General features: G+C 31.3%; 1 protein-coding gene across 17 annotated transcripts in view; it reads right to left on the reverse strand.

The window, feature by feature from the left end:
- Positions 1–11,271, reverse strand: part of Zasp52 (Z band alternatively spliced PDZ-motif protein 52) — a 442,143-nt gene that overhangs the window by 397,307 nt on the left and 33,565 nt on the right. For 13 of the 17 annotated variants that reach the window (XM_017628721.1, XM_017628652.1, XM_017628741.1 and 10 more), the window contains exons 2-3: positions 8,699–8,998; positions 8,153–8,356 (exon numbers count right to left, since the gene is read on the reverse strand). The exons of 1 other annotated variant lie outside the window; for it this stretch is intronic. The gene's annotated coding sequence lies outside the window, so the exon portion shown is untranslated. The remainder of the gene's footprint in view (positions 1–8,152; positions 8,357–8,698; positions 8,999–11,271) is intronic. 3 more of the 17 variants (XM_017628603.1, XM_017628636.1, XM_017628621.1) reach the window with 2 other exon arrangements.

Raw genomic sequence — 11,271 nt, forward strand, 5'->3', positions numbered from 1 at the left:
AAAAATTCAATATTTCCTTAATTACAGAAAACAAATTGCTAAAAAACTCACATGTTTATTATTATACATTTTTGAAAAATGGGACATATTTCTAACTTTTGAAATCAATTTGCTCAAAACATACATTTAGAATAATGTTTTAAGAAATAATTACACCCGAGCGCATTTGTGCACATGGGTATTATAACTTTGTTCGCATAGCGGTTGTTTGTTGTCTAGCCCTTCAGGTTAATAAAGATTGTAGAAAACGATTTTTGCTTGTGTGGGGTCCCGTTTGATTCCCAAAATTGGAAGGAACTGATTTTTTCAAATTGCAAATCCTAATAAATAAATTATTTCTAAAATAGGTTACAGCAGACAATGTTTAATCATTTTTTATTAATATACCGACACCTGATTGGAAGATCGACCTATCTCGGCAGCCAATTCAAAAACGCCCTAACTCAGAAAACTTTTTATGAAAGTCCTACTTCAGAATTTGGTTAAAGAACGCCCTATCTCAAATGAAAATATATTGACAATTTGCCGAGATAGGGCGTTTTTGAACCGCATTCTGAGATAGGGCGTTCTTCAACAAAATTCTGAAATAGGGTGTTCTAGAACAGTTTTTTGAGATAGGGAGTTTTCGAACTGGCTGCCGAGATAGGTCGATCTTCCACTTAGGTGTCGATATGTAGTTTTGATGTTAACAAACAAACCAAAACTTGGGTTAAAAAGCGCGCTCAATGAAATGGGTATAAATTCTTAAATATTGCACTTTCGGAAAAGGATGTTAATGAAAATAGAGACCAACGAATTTTGTTAAATATTTTTTTGTTGGAAATGTTGATAATTTGTGGCTTATTGTAAATGAAAAAACCTCCACAAACCAACGAATTCGATTTTCGAATCTTCATTAACTGCTTGACTCAATAGCGACGAAAAAAAGTACGAAGAATTTTGTATCAAAAATTTTTATAATTAAATAATGAAATGTATATGTATGTCTAAATTTAGAACCAGAAGCTCTTAAATTTGTTAGTTTATATTAACTTATATATGTATGTACTAATTTATGCATTATGCATTATTNCTAATTTATGCATTATGCATTATTAATGGTATATTGGTAACACTTATTTGGAAAGCTGACAATTTTCTAAACAGAGATGTTAAAATCATTAATAATTATTAATTATAATTTAAATTTAAAATTATTTATTATTTAAAATTATAATTTATATTTTTCATAATGACATTCTAACGACACGTTCGCTAAAAAATATTTCTCCAATTAATATTTTTTATTCTTATAAATCCTTGTACAAATTTAAGTGAAAAAAACTGATGATAACGCTCTATTAACTATTTTTCGTGTTGAAATTTTGAAGTCTTTTTAAAAAAATGCAACCTGGCGTATTTTTCAGAGGGTTTTGTGTGTTCAAAATATTTATATCAATTGATTGGTACTGAGTGGATGTGTGCACACATAGCAAAAGCTGCATTCATCTGAGTGCTTATTCAGTGTTAAAAGTGAATCGTTCGTCATTCAATTTTTTCAATCTTTCTTTGAATATGGAAATGTGTGCAATCGTATCTACTTTGAGTGAATGTAGAATTGGAAAACTATAAGCCGCATTATTCAATAAGGGAGAATTCAATGAAAACATAATAATATAAAATTGATGATTTTTAATTTCAAATGATTTCACAGTTTTACAGCTCTGCTAACTGTGCTGCCGCTATTGGGCACAAATCCATTGCATATGCCAAGGCGCTCGTGTGAGCTCAAAGTTCACAGGCAATTTATGTGGAAGAAAATGCGCAACACCCTCCACAAAAAACATTCTAAAAAATCAAGGGTAACTTTTAGCAACATGAAACTTGCACTTTATTAGACTAAAATTGAATGGGCTACAAAACTGCACACCCGATAATCTTATAAAGGTTATCAATAAAAAGTTAGAAAGCTTGGAGTAAATTTTTTTAAGTTTGATTCATTTTTGTTAATTTTATGCAAGCTTTGAAACTTTCATTTATGTGGTTTCTGTTGAAATATAGTAGATGGAACTGCTAAAAATAAAATTATTTAAAATAATAAATAAATACACATAAGTAGCAAACACCATAATTTTGAATTTTGCTGACATAGTTTACACGCAGCTGTAAATAAAAAGTTTACAAAAAACATTTAACACGAAAAAGATTGTTAATATTAAAAAAAAAATCACTGTATGCACATTTTGCACATTTTTTTTTTGAGGACTGATTGTATTATGCTAGTGTCATGATGATTAATAAAGACCGTTTTAAATATTAACATACATATCGCTAGCTTAGAATGAAAAGTTGCTAAGTAATTGTACACGAGAGGAGAAAACTTTTTAGTCATTTTCTTCAAGTATTTCGCAAAACTTTGAATACAACATTTTGCCTGTTTAAAGCAAAGCAAAACTCCATACGAATCAGAGGGATTCGATCTTTATTAAAGATTTCGACCTATTTTGGCCTTATCGCATTTTCGGAGCTTTTTTGGACTTAGCAAATTTTCCTTTCATTGAATATTTATAACCGAGAAAGCATAAAACATGGACCTTTACCCTTTTCGAATCGACGCATTCTTAATTTCTCTAGCCTCTTGTATCAATATATGTGTTTTCATAAAAAGTGGACTTAGCTACTTTTCTCTCTAAGCTAACGATATATAATATTTATATTTTTAATAAACGATGTACACGTATTAAATTGAAAACTTTAATTATTAAATTCCCTTAAATTCAGGGCATATTCAGTTCCTGTAAGATTAAAAAAATAGGCTTTCACCTTTTAACTTCCACTTTTCTATATTTGTTTACGCCCTATTGGAAAATTATAACCGGAACAAATATAGACAAGTGTTGTAACAAACTATTTTTTTTTTGTTATTTAATTTGTATTACTTGTTTTAATAGTTTATTCTGCACCTAAAATCGTACAAACTGTAGCTTCAAACCTTGTGCAACATTTAAACAAAATTCAACAAACTTTCGTAAAACTTCAAGTTTTTTATCAGAATAATAAACGAATTGTGTATGCAGTTTTGTAGCCCATTAAATTTTAGTACTTGCACTTTAAGTTTGATATTTCCGAAAAATCCTTTGATTTTTGATATTTTTTTGCTAGCGGTGCTGTGCATTTTTATGTTTTATTAACAACACCAATCTAAACGTCGTCAAATTAGCGGCCTTAGTTATCGTTAGCGACAACAGCTGAATGGGCGCTAACGAATATTGTTAGGGAAACGTTTACTGAGTAGCTAAATTGTTAAAATTGTCGTTTAGCTGACTTAACAATAACAAGAGTTGTTAAAATCGCGTAGTGAATCGCACCACAGGATGAGTAACATTGACGACAGCGCAACTAGCAACATATGTATGTATGAGTTTCAACCGTCCAGCTCTGTATTCCTTTTGCAGTAGTTCAGAGACAGTTCTGAGATTTGTGGGGCGGAACTAGCGCTTTGCCAGACTGTCTCTAAATTTTGCTGCAAGGTACATATGTATACACGCATCATACTTTTGTATCGATTCGAACAATTTGATACATCAAGCACTTGTACCTCACACGATTCATCACTACGAATCTCCTAGGTTAAGGAAATGTTCGTTCGTACCGGGATTTTCGGGATATCGTTGGTTCAATCCCGGGATCAGTCCCGGGATTTAGATATTTATTATTTTGCAACGACTTAACATGAAAAAATTGCATCAATGTGGTTTGAGAAGCTCTTCTACTTTTAATTTAAATTGAAAATTATTTCATAAGTAACAAAACGAAAGGCAGTAATTAAATTTATATGCATTTAGTAATACTTTAGTGTGTACATATCTGATAAATTACTTTAATGTCGAAAAAAGCTCGATGAACAAAGAAATTAAATAAAAAAAATGTATTTTCTGGTTGAAAGAAGTTCATAATCCTGGTGGCAGAAATAAAAGAAGCGCCTTAATTCGATCTGTTTTGTCTATATTCCTTTTCATTTTTTCAAAAATTTCTTTTTGATGCAGAAATATTCCTAGAGCATCTAGATGCATTTCTGCATCAAAAGGAAAATTTTGACGGTCAGGGATCGTTATAATTTCAAAGATACGGTTAATTCCAAAATTTATTAAAAAATAAAATCAGTGCAATGTAAACCAAAAGTATGGGTACCAAATGAAATAATTATATTGGGTTCACAAAGACGAATAGGAATTGAAAATGTCCCATTAATCTATTTTACTTCTTTAAGCTAATAAATTTAGTCCTTAACATATAATTTTTTCAAAAATAAGAATTGAAAAATTTCAAGGATATTCAAGGATAAAATTTTAAAAGGGTATTTTCAATACCTTTTAAGTTTTAAGTTTAGAATAGATTTTTAAGTTGTGTCAATCATAGACATCTTAGAAACAGCTTTTCGTTAAGATGAGAGAGAACAGTGCTATCTATATGAAGAGAAAAAATTGATCTGGCAATATATAGAAATATGAGTACTTTAATTAGTTCAACCTGTGTCCGCTGCAAGATTGCGGATTTAGCAAGCCGGGAAGTCGTGGGTTCGAATCCCACTGCCAGGGAAAATTTTTGTTGCATCTTTTTTTGTTCTTTTAAATATTGTTTAAATTTTTATTTTTTAATTATTTGTGACCTTTTTAATTAAAACTAAACTCCAAAAAATTTGACCAACAACGAAATAATTATATGATATACCATAAATGAAAAAAAAGATAATAAAACGAAATTTAATAAAACAAAATAAAATAATTTTTATGTTAAAAAAAAAACTTTTTGGAATCGCCATAAAATGCATTTTAAGTTGACTATGAAAGAGTTAAAATGGTGATTACAATAAAACACAATTTTAATTCTTTTCTAACTTCTCTATGACTACGGGCCAATGTGTTTTAACTCTACTCCTTCATTTGATACCCATACTGTTTTTAAGTATATTGCATTCATTTTTTGAATTACTCATATCTTTCAAATTTCAAAGTTCTTTTAAAAATCCTAACGTCAAAGAGAAAAATTAAGAACGCAATTTTAATATATTTGGCCCTTGGTTTGGCGAATATATTGATTTTTTTTTTGTGTGTAAAATTGCCTGCCGCAAGGTGTTATATGTATATTGAGCTACACATTTATAAAAAAAATTTAAATATGAAATAAACAAAAGAAGTATAGCCAAAACTATTCAACATAAAGCGTTTCTATAATTGCCACCAGTGTAAATTAAAAATCCCGAAAATCCCAGAATTCTAGGCAAATAATACCAGGATTTTCGAGACTTAAGAGCCTGTCAGACGTGGCAATATTTCCGTCTTTCGCACGCAATTCGCTGTCAAATTGAGAAAGAGAAATTTTATTTCGATGTGTGAACAGCCAGAAAGATCTTTCTGTCACTTTTCGGAAATCAGTTTTAGAAATAAAAGTTGCAAGGTGTGACTGCAACTGCAAGAGCGAAAATCGATTTCGGAAATATATTTCAACATGCTTGTGCTGCACTAGCAATTTTTCTTTCTTCTGCAAGTGCTGTCGAACTAATCGAGTGTTGCCGTGTGGCACTGATCGAGAATTTGTGTAAAATGATAAAAAATATTGTTGAATTAAATGTCAAAAATGCTTGAAATATATTATTTTGCTTAATATACTTAATCGTTAAATTATTGTTCACACGGCAAATATGTTAATTATAACCTATATTTCTGTGGTCGTAAGCAATAACCGCCTAAGTCGACTTAGGAAAGAATTGAGTTATATATGCTATCGTTTTCTGCAACTATTATTCCATGTCTACGACAAACTCCCACCTCGTTACCTATTCTATTTAAAAAGTTATAAATGAAAGTCTTTTAGTTTCCCCATAAGGTTAACATTACAACCCAAAGCTTTAAATCGCTTTTCGCGAATTCAGGTTTTTCGACTTAGGCGATTATTGCTTATGACCACAGATTTTGCGTTTTCGTTCTCGCTTTTACAAGAGAAATAGCAATCAAACCAAGAATGATAGAATACATTGTTCGCTGCACCATGCGACAACCCCACCGCCCATGGTTGCATTTTAGTATCGAGAAAGATTGCCAGAAACTCATTCGCTGTGTGAACAGCCAAAAAGCGATTTCAGAAATTTGTTCTGCACACGGAACATGCGAGTAACGAGATTATTATGTGAGTAGCGATTCGGTATTTCGAGTCAGGGGTTGTATTCGTTACTCAGTAACGAAAAATGAAAATATGTGCATACCTGGGTTGTGATTTTTTAGTAACTACTTAGGTTAAGCTTGTGTTGCGGGTTTTGGCAAAAATATCGTTTAAAAAATTTCCAGAATACGAGAATGTAAAAAACATTCCAACTTATTTGGATTCATACATTATTTTGAGAGTAAATTAGTAAATGTTTGATGGTTTATTTTCGATTATTTTGAAAAATTAATCGGTTAGTCGCTCGATTAATCGAATGGAAAATTTCGATACAATTAAATCCTTAACCGAATGAAAATAGTATTATAATCGGTTATTCGATTAATCGTGCCATCACTACAAAACACCCGCTGAAACAGGAAAGTGTTGGTAAATATACGCTGCCGAAATATCTTTTATTAAATGGTGTTTTATCAAATGCACATTAAAAGTGACCACAAGCGATAAAACAATAAAATAGGAAAAACCAAAACTATCAAAAACTATCGATGGTGGTACGATAATCAAAAACCATTGATAGTATCGATAGTGCCATCGATAGTTTCAGACCACTAGAGCTCGCTTCAGTGATGTTGACGATTTAATATCGAATGGGAAAAAAATATTTTTAAAATCTGCTTTGCGCGTTGAAGCTTTTAAGAACATGTATCAAAATATCGCTCTTCCGGCACAGCTAATATTTTGAAAGAAGGCCGAAAATGCTCGAAGAAAATTATATTTTCCAATTTTTTTAGCCTGGTGGATTCCGCGCCAAAAAATTGTTTGATATTTTGGACTGTTACATTTCATTGTAAAAAATACTGCCGAATTTTTTTGCATATAAAAAACGAATCACTGATTTTTTTGTCGAAAACTTTCTTTATTAACTTCAAAGTAAAACAAGGCAAGCAAAGAGAGGCAAGTATAATGCAAAAAAGTGGTGGTCCTTAAATTTAAACTACCCTTTCATTTCATGATGTGCTTTTTAATTTTCATTAATTAAAAGGTATCTCAGGATTAAGTGAATTTTTATGTTTGAGAGAAGGAGACTCGTGTTAATATTAAACTTGTCCGACACCTTAGAATATGTTTGACCCAGATATAATAAAAAATCTGCGAAACCTGAGAAAAAGATTGTTTACCCTTGGTTTCGTTTTCGGCGATTTGGGCCATATACATATATCGTCACCTGAAATGCAAAAAGACGTAACAACATCGTAAATGAAATGGAAAAAGTCGTGACTAATATTTTAATTTTTTTCATAAAATGATGTGGTTGTAATTCGATGAAATCCATCATATAAATCGAAAAGTGAATTTAGAATTTTTTATTAGTTATGACTTTTTGCATTTTAATGATGATGTTTGTTACGTCTTTTTTGCATTTCAAGTGACGATATGCATATATATGAATGAAAACAAATAACTTCAAAATAAACTTTAAGGTCGGGTAACAATTAAATAAATGCATTAACGAAATTTGATTTTGGCTTTTTTAGAGCCAACCAAGGACGAAAATTGTATGCCAAAACTCTCCAAAGAAACGTATATATTATGTAGTTGTATTCTGATGTGATTCTATGTAAATCAGTAAATATGAATGAACATTTGGATAAATTCACACAGTAAATACATAACACAAAGTTTTAGTTGCACATGCTTACATATATAGTAGGTACATATCCAAATAAGTGTACGAAGGTACATATCTATCTACTTATGAGTTGTACATATGTACATATTTATGGATCCATCGGTATGTACATACATATGGATGTGTACATACATATATGTGTGTGTGCATATATATTTGTGTTTATGCATATGTATATAATTAAATGGTCTGCTATTGTCAAAAAATCTTCAAAATAACTGAAGAATTGAATGAAAAGAGCAAAATGAAATATGAAGAGCAGATACATTTCGAAAACAAATCTTCTGCTCAGCTATTTCGAATTTCTAAAAATAAACTCACCTTGAAAAGTTTTCGATATATCTGCTGCTACTACTACGGCTGTATATATTTTTAATTTGTCAGAATATATAGATTCTGAGATTTTACGCTTTAATGCGCCACAGATACTAGGACAATTTGTTAAAAAGATGCCGCCGCCGCTGCTGCAACTTCTGTTTCGCTAAATTTAAAGATGTTGCTGTGGAAAATTTGGCACACTGTTCTCTGAAAAATCCGTTAAATATTATATTTTACCTCCTCTTCATGTATTATTTGGATATTTTAAATATTTGCTTTACAATATTGATTTAAAATTTGCCTTGAATTTTTAACGGGTGCATATAAAATTTGTAATTTTTAGGACACTATTTCGCTTCGATTTCTTTTTTATTTTGCTTGTATTTTGGTTGCAACACAATTTTTTTCACAAAGCACATGAACTAGTTTGCAAAAAAATTAAATACAGTCTATAGGTATTGTATTTATATACATATGTAAAACTATAATCCCCTATGAACATTTAAAATTTCTCATGTAAGCCGATTTTATTTAGTTTCATTTACGAACTTTTTCGCTTTTCTCCTTAGTCTCGTTATTTTCGTTAAGTCCCAAAATAGGTGTAATTGTAGTCTGCTTTAGTCGTTTTGACTAGATCAGAATGTTTATTTCGGTTCTTTCGAAGTTAGAAGACGACGTTGACTAGGCGACGATTTTCTCTCAACTAAAGAAAATTCGTGAAAACCACTGTGAAAAGTCTCAAAACACATTGCGCGACGTTTCTCGCATCAGTCGTTGCATTTCCTCTACCTTCGCACCGAAGATATTTTCCATACAGTATGTGTGCCACAGAGCCAATAAGCGTTCATTCTGCTAAAATAATGATTCGTTAACACAGTTGAACACACTAATGTTTACATACATTATACATTAGTCATATGACCCGTTTCTAAAAGTAAATACAGTTAAGAATGAAAAATTATGAAAAACCAACAAAAATTACGTTTTTTGGTTGGTTATTTTTTTAACAAGCGGCAACCGTGATAGAAATCATCAATAAAAGTGGTACCTTTTTTCTAGTTACAAAGCGTTTTAGAGCGCGCGAGATCAATCGTTCGTGCACAAATCTATTATTTGTTATACTTTTCAACTAGGGATGTCGAAAACACATCGATGCATCGAAAATATCGATGTTTTGCTTCGATGCATCGAAAATTTACCACTCGATGTATAAATAGTCGATGCGTCGAGACATCTCTAGTGCATCGAACGCCCAAACATCGCTTTGTCTGAAATTCAAAGAAAGCAAGCTGCAGTTTTACAGCTCATAAAATTTTAGAATAATAAAGGGCAAGTTTCAATTGCTTTTATTTGTAATCTTTTTTCTTTTACTTACTTGCACTTTAATAGACAAAATTTTTATGAGCTATAAAACTGCATACTAAAATGTTCTAAACACTAATATTAAAATGTTAAAAAATTAATGAAAATTTGTTGAATTTTATATAAAGTTTGAAACATTGTTACATGGTTTGGTTAAAGCATGAGCACTATTTTTCTAAAAAATAACAAAAAATGTTAACTTAAAAAACGTATTGAATAATTAAATAAAAGAAATCTACACGTGAACACTTATTTGAGTCGCTACTACTCTATACTTAAAATCAAAATAAAAGTTTGTTAAATTGTTTCAAATTGTATTTGTTTTATTTCCATAGTGAAGGAAAAATCTATATGTATCGATGCATCGATGTACGTCGTCCGATGCATCAACAAGTATCGATGCAAGTTTCGATGCATCGACTTGAGGAAAAACAACGATGTATTTTTGCCATTGACATCCCCATTTTGAACTATTTGATGTTTAAATCTGAAAATCTTCAAGACATCTTCAGATATACGACTATAATAATAATAATAGATTGGCGCTTACAAATATGTTATGGTTTGGCCGAGCTTCTCCTCCGAATTGAGGATTTACAGATTTACGCCGACTCCGAACGGCGATTGTATTTTTAAGAGAAGCTTTTTTCATGGCAGAAATACACTCGGAGGTTTGCCATTGCCTGCCGAGGGGCGATCGCTTTTAATAAAAAAACACCTTTTTTCTATATTTTTTTTGATGTTGCTTTGACCAGGTCTTGAACCCAGGAGCTGCGGAGTGGTAGCATGCGCTGCTAACCTCTACATCACAGTGGCCGCCGTCCATAATGCCGCATTAAAAAAGAAGTTAGATGTGAAACCTTATAAAAAGGGTTTTAAATTGGAAAAATCAGCCCTTTAATTTTTAGAGATTTTTTTATAAATATCCATTTTTTAATAAGTATTAAGAAGTGTTGTTAAACTTAAGTTCATTGCAATAATCCGTGCTTTATTGTGTAAATTTCAAAACGACTGTTACTTCATGCATGCGAACGGGCTGATGTGACGCGAGGGAGCGCCGCGACTGATCTCGCGCGCTTCATAACTCTGAAAACTGAAAAACTTCATTTTTCGATTGAGATGACTTAAGAAAAATAATTAAAATCAACATATAATCATTATTTAAAAATAATAATTATTTTTTGTCAATGTTATTGTGGCTTGTTAACATTTTATTTTTAATATTTTTATTGAGCTTTGTACCACGATTGTTTATTAGGAAAAATTGAAAAAGCAACAAAGTCTAAGCGGTAGAAGTTATAGCACTATTTCGGAGATCACCACATCTCCTCATCAGACTTCTTTTTTCTAGACTTCAGCAGGGATCGAACCTGCGAATTCGATGTTCAAAGTCAGAAGCGTTAACCACTGAGCTATGTACATCCCGTAAACTCTTGTTGCTAATTCATTTTCCTTATTCAACCAACTACTATCAAGTGCAGCTGATTTGCCGCTATTTAAACTCGACAGCGTGGTTGTTGTTGTCAATTCTATACATCCATTTGCTTATTTGCTTTTTTGTATAGTTTCAGGCAGGCTCTTCCTAAACTATGTATTTGTCAATGTTATTGTGGCTTGTTAACATTTTATTTTTAATATTTTTATTGAGCTTTGTACCACGATTGTTTATTAGGAAAAATTGAAAAAGCAACAAAGTCTAAATAGCGGCAAGTATAGCACTATTTCGGAGATCACCACATCTCCTCATCAGACTTCTTTTT

This window comes from Rhagoletis zephyria, unplaced genomic scaffold (assembly GCF_001687245.7).
Source record: "Rhagoletis zephyria isolate East Lansing unplaced genomic scaffold, Rhagoletis_zephyria_1.1 Rzeph_scaffold_00077, whole genome shotgun sequence".
In the NCBI taxonomy this organism is placed as follows: Eukaryota; Metazoa; Arthropoda; class Insecta; order Diptera; family Tephritidae; genus Rhagoletis; species Rhagoletis zephyria.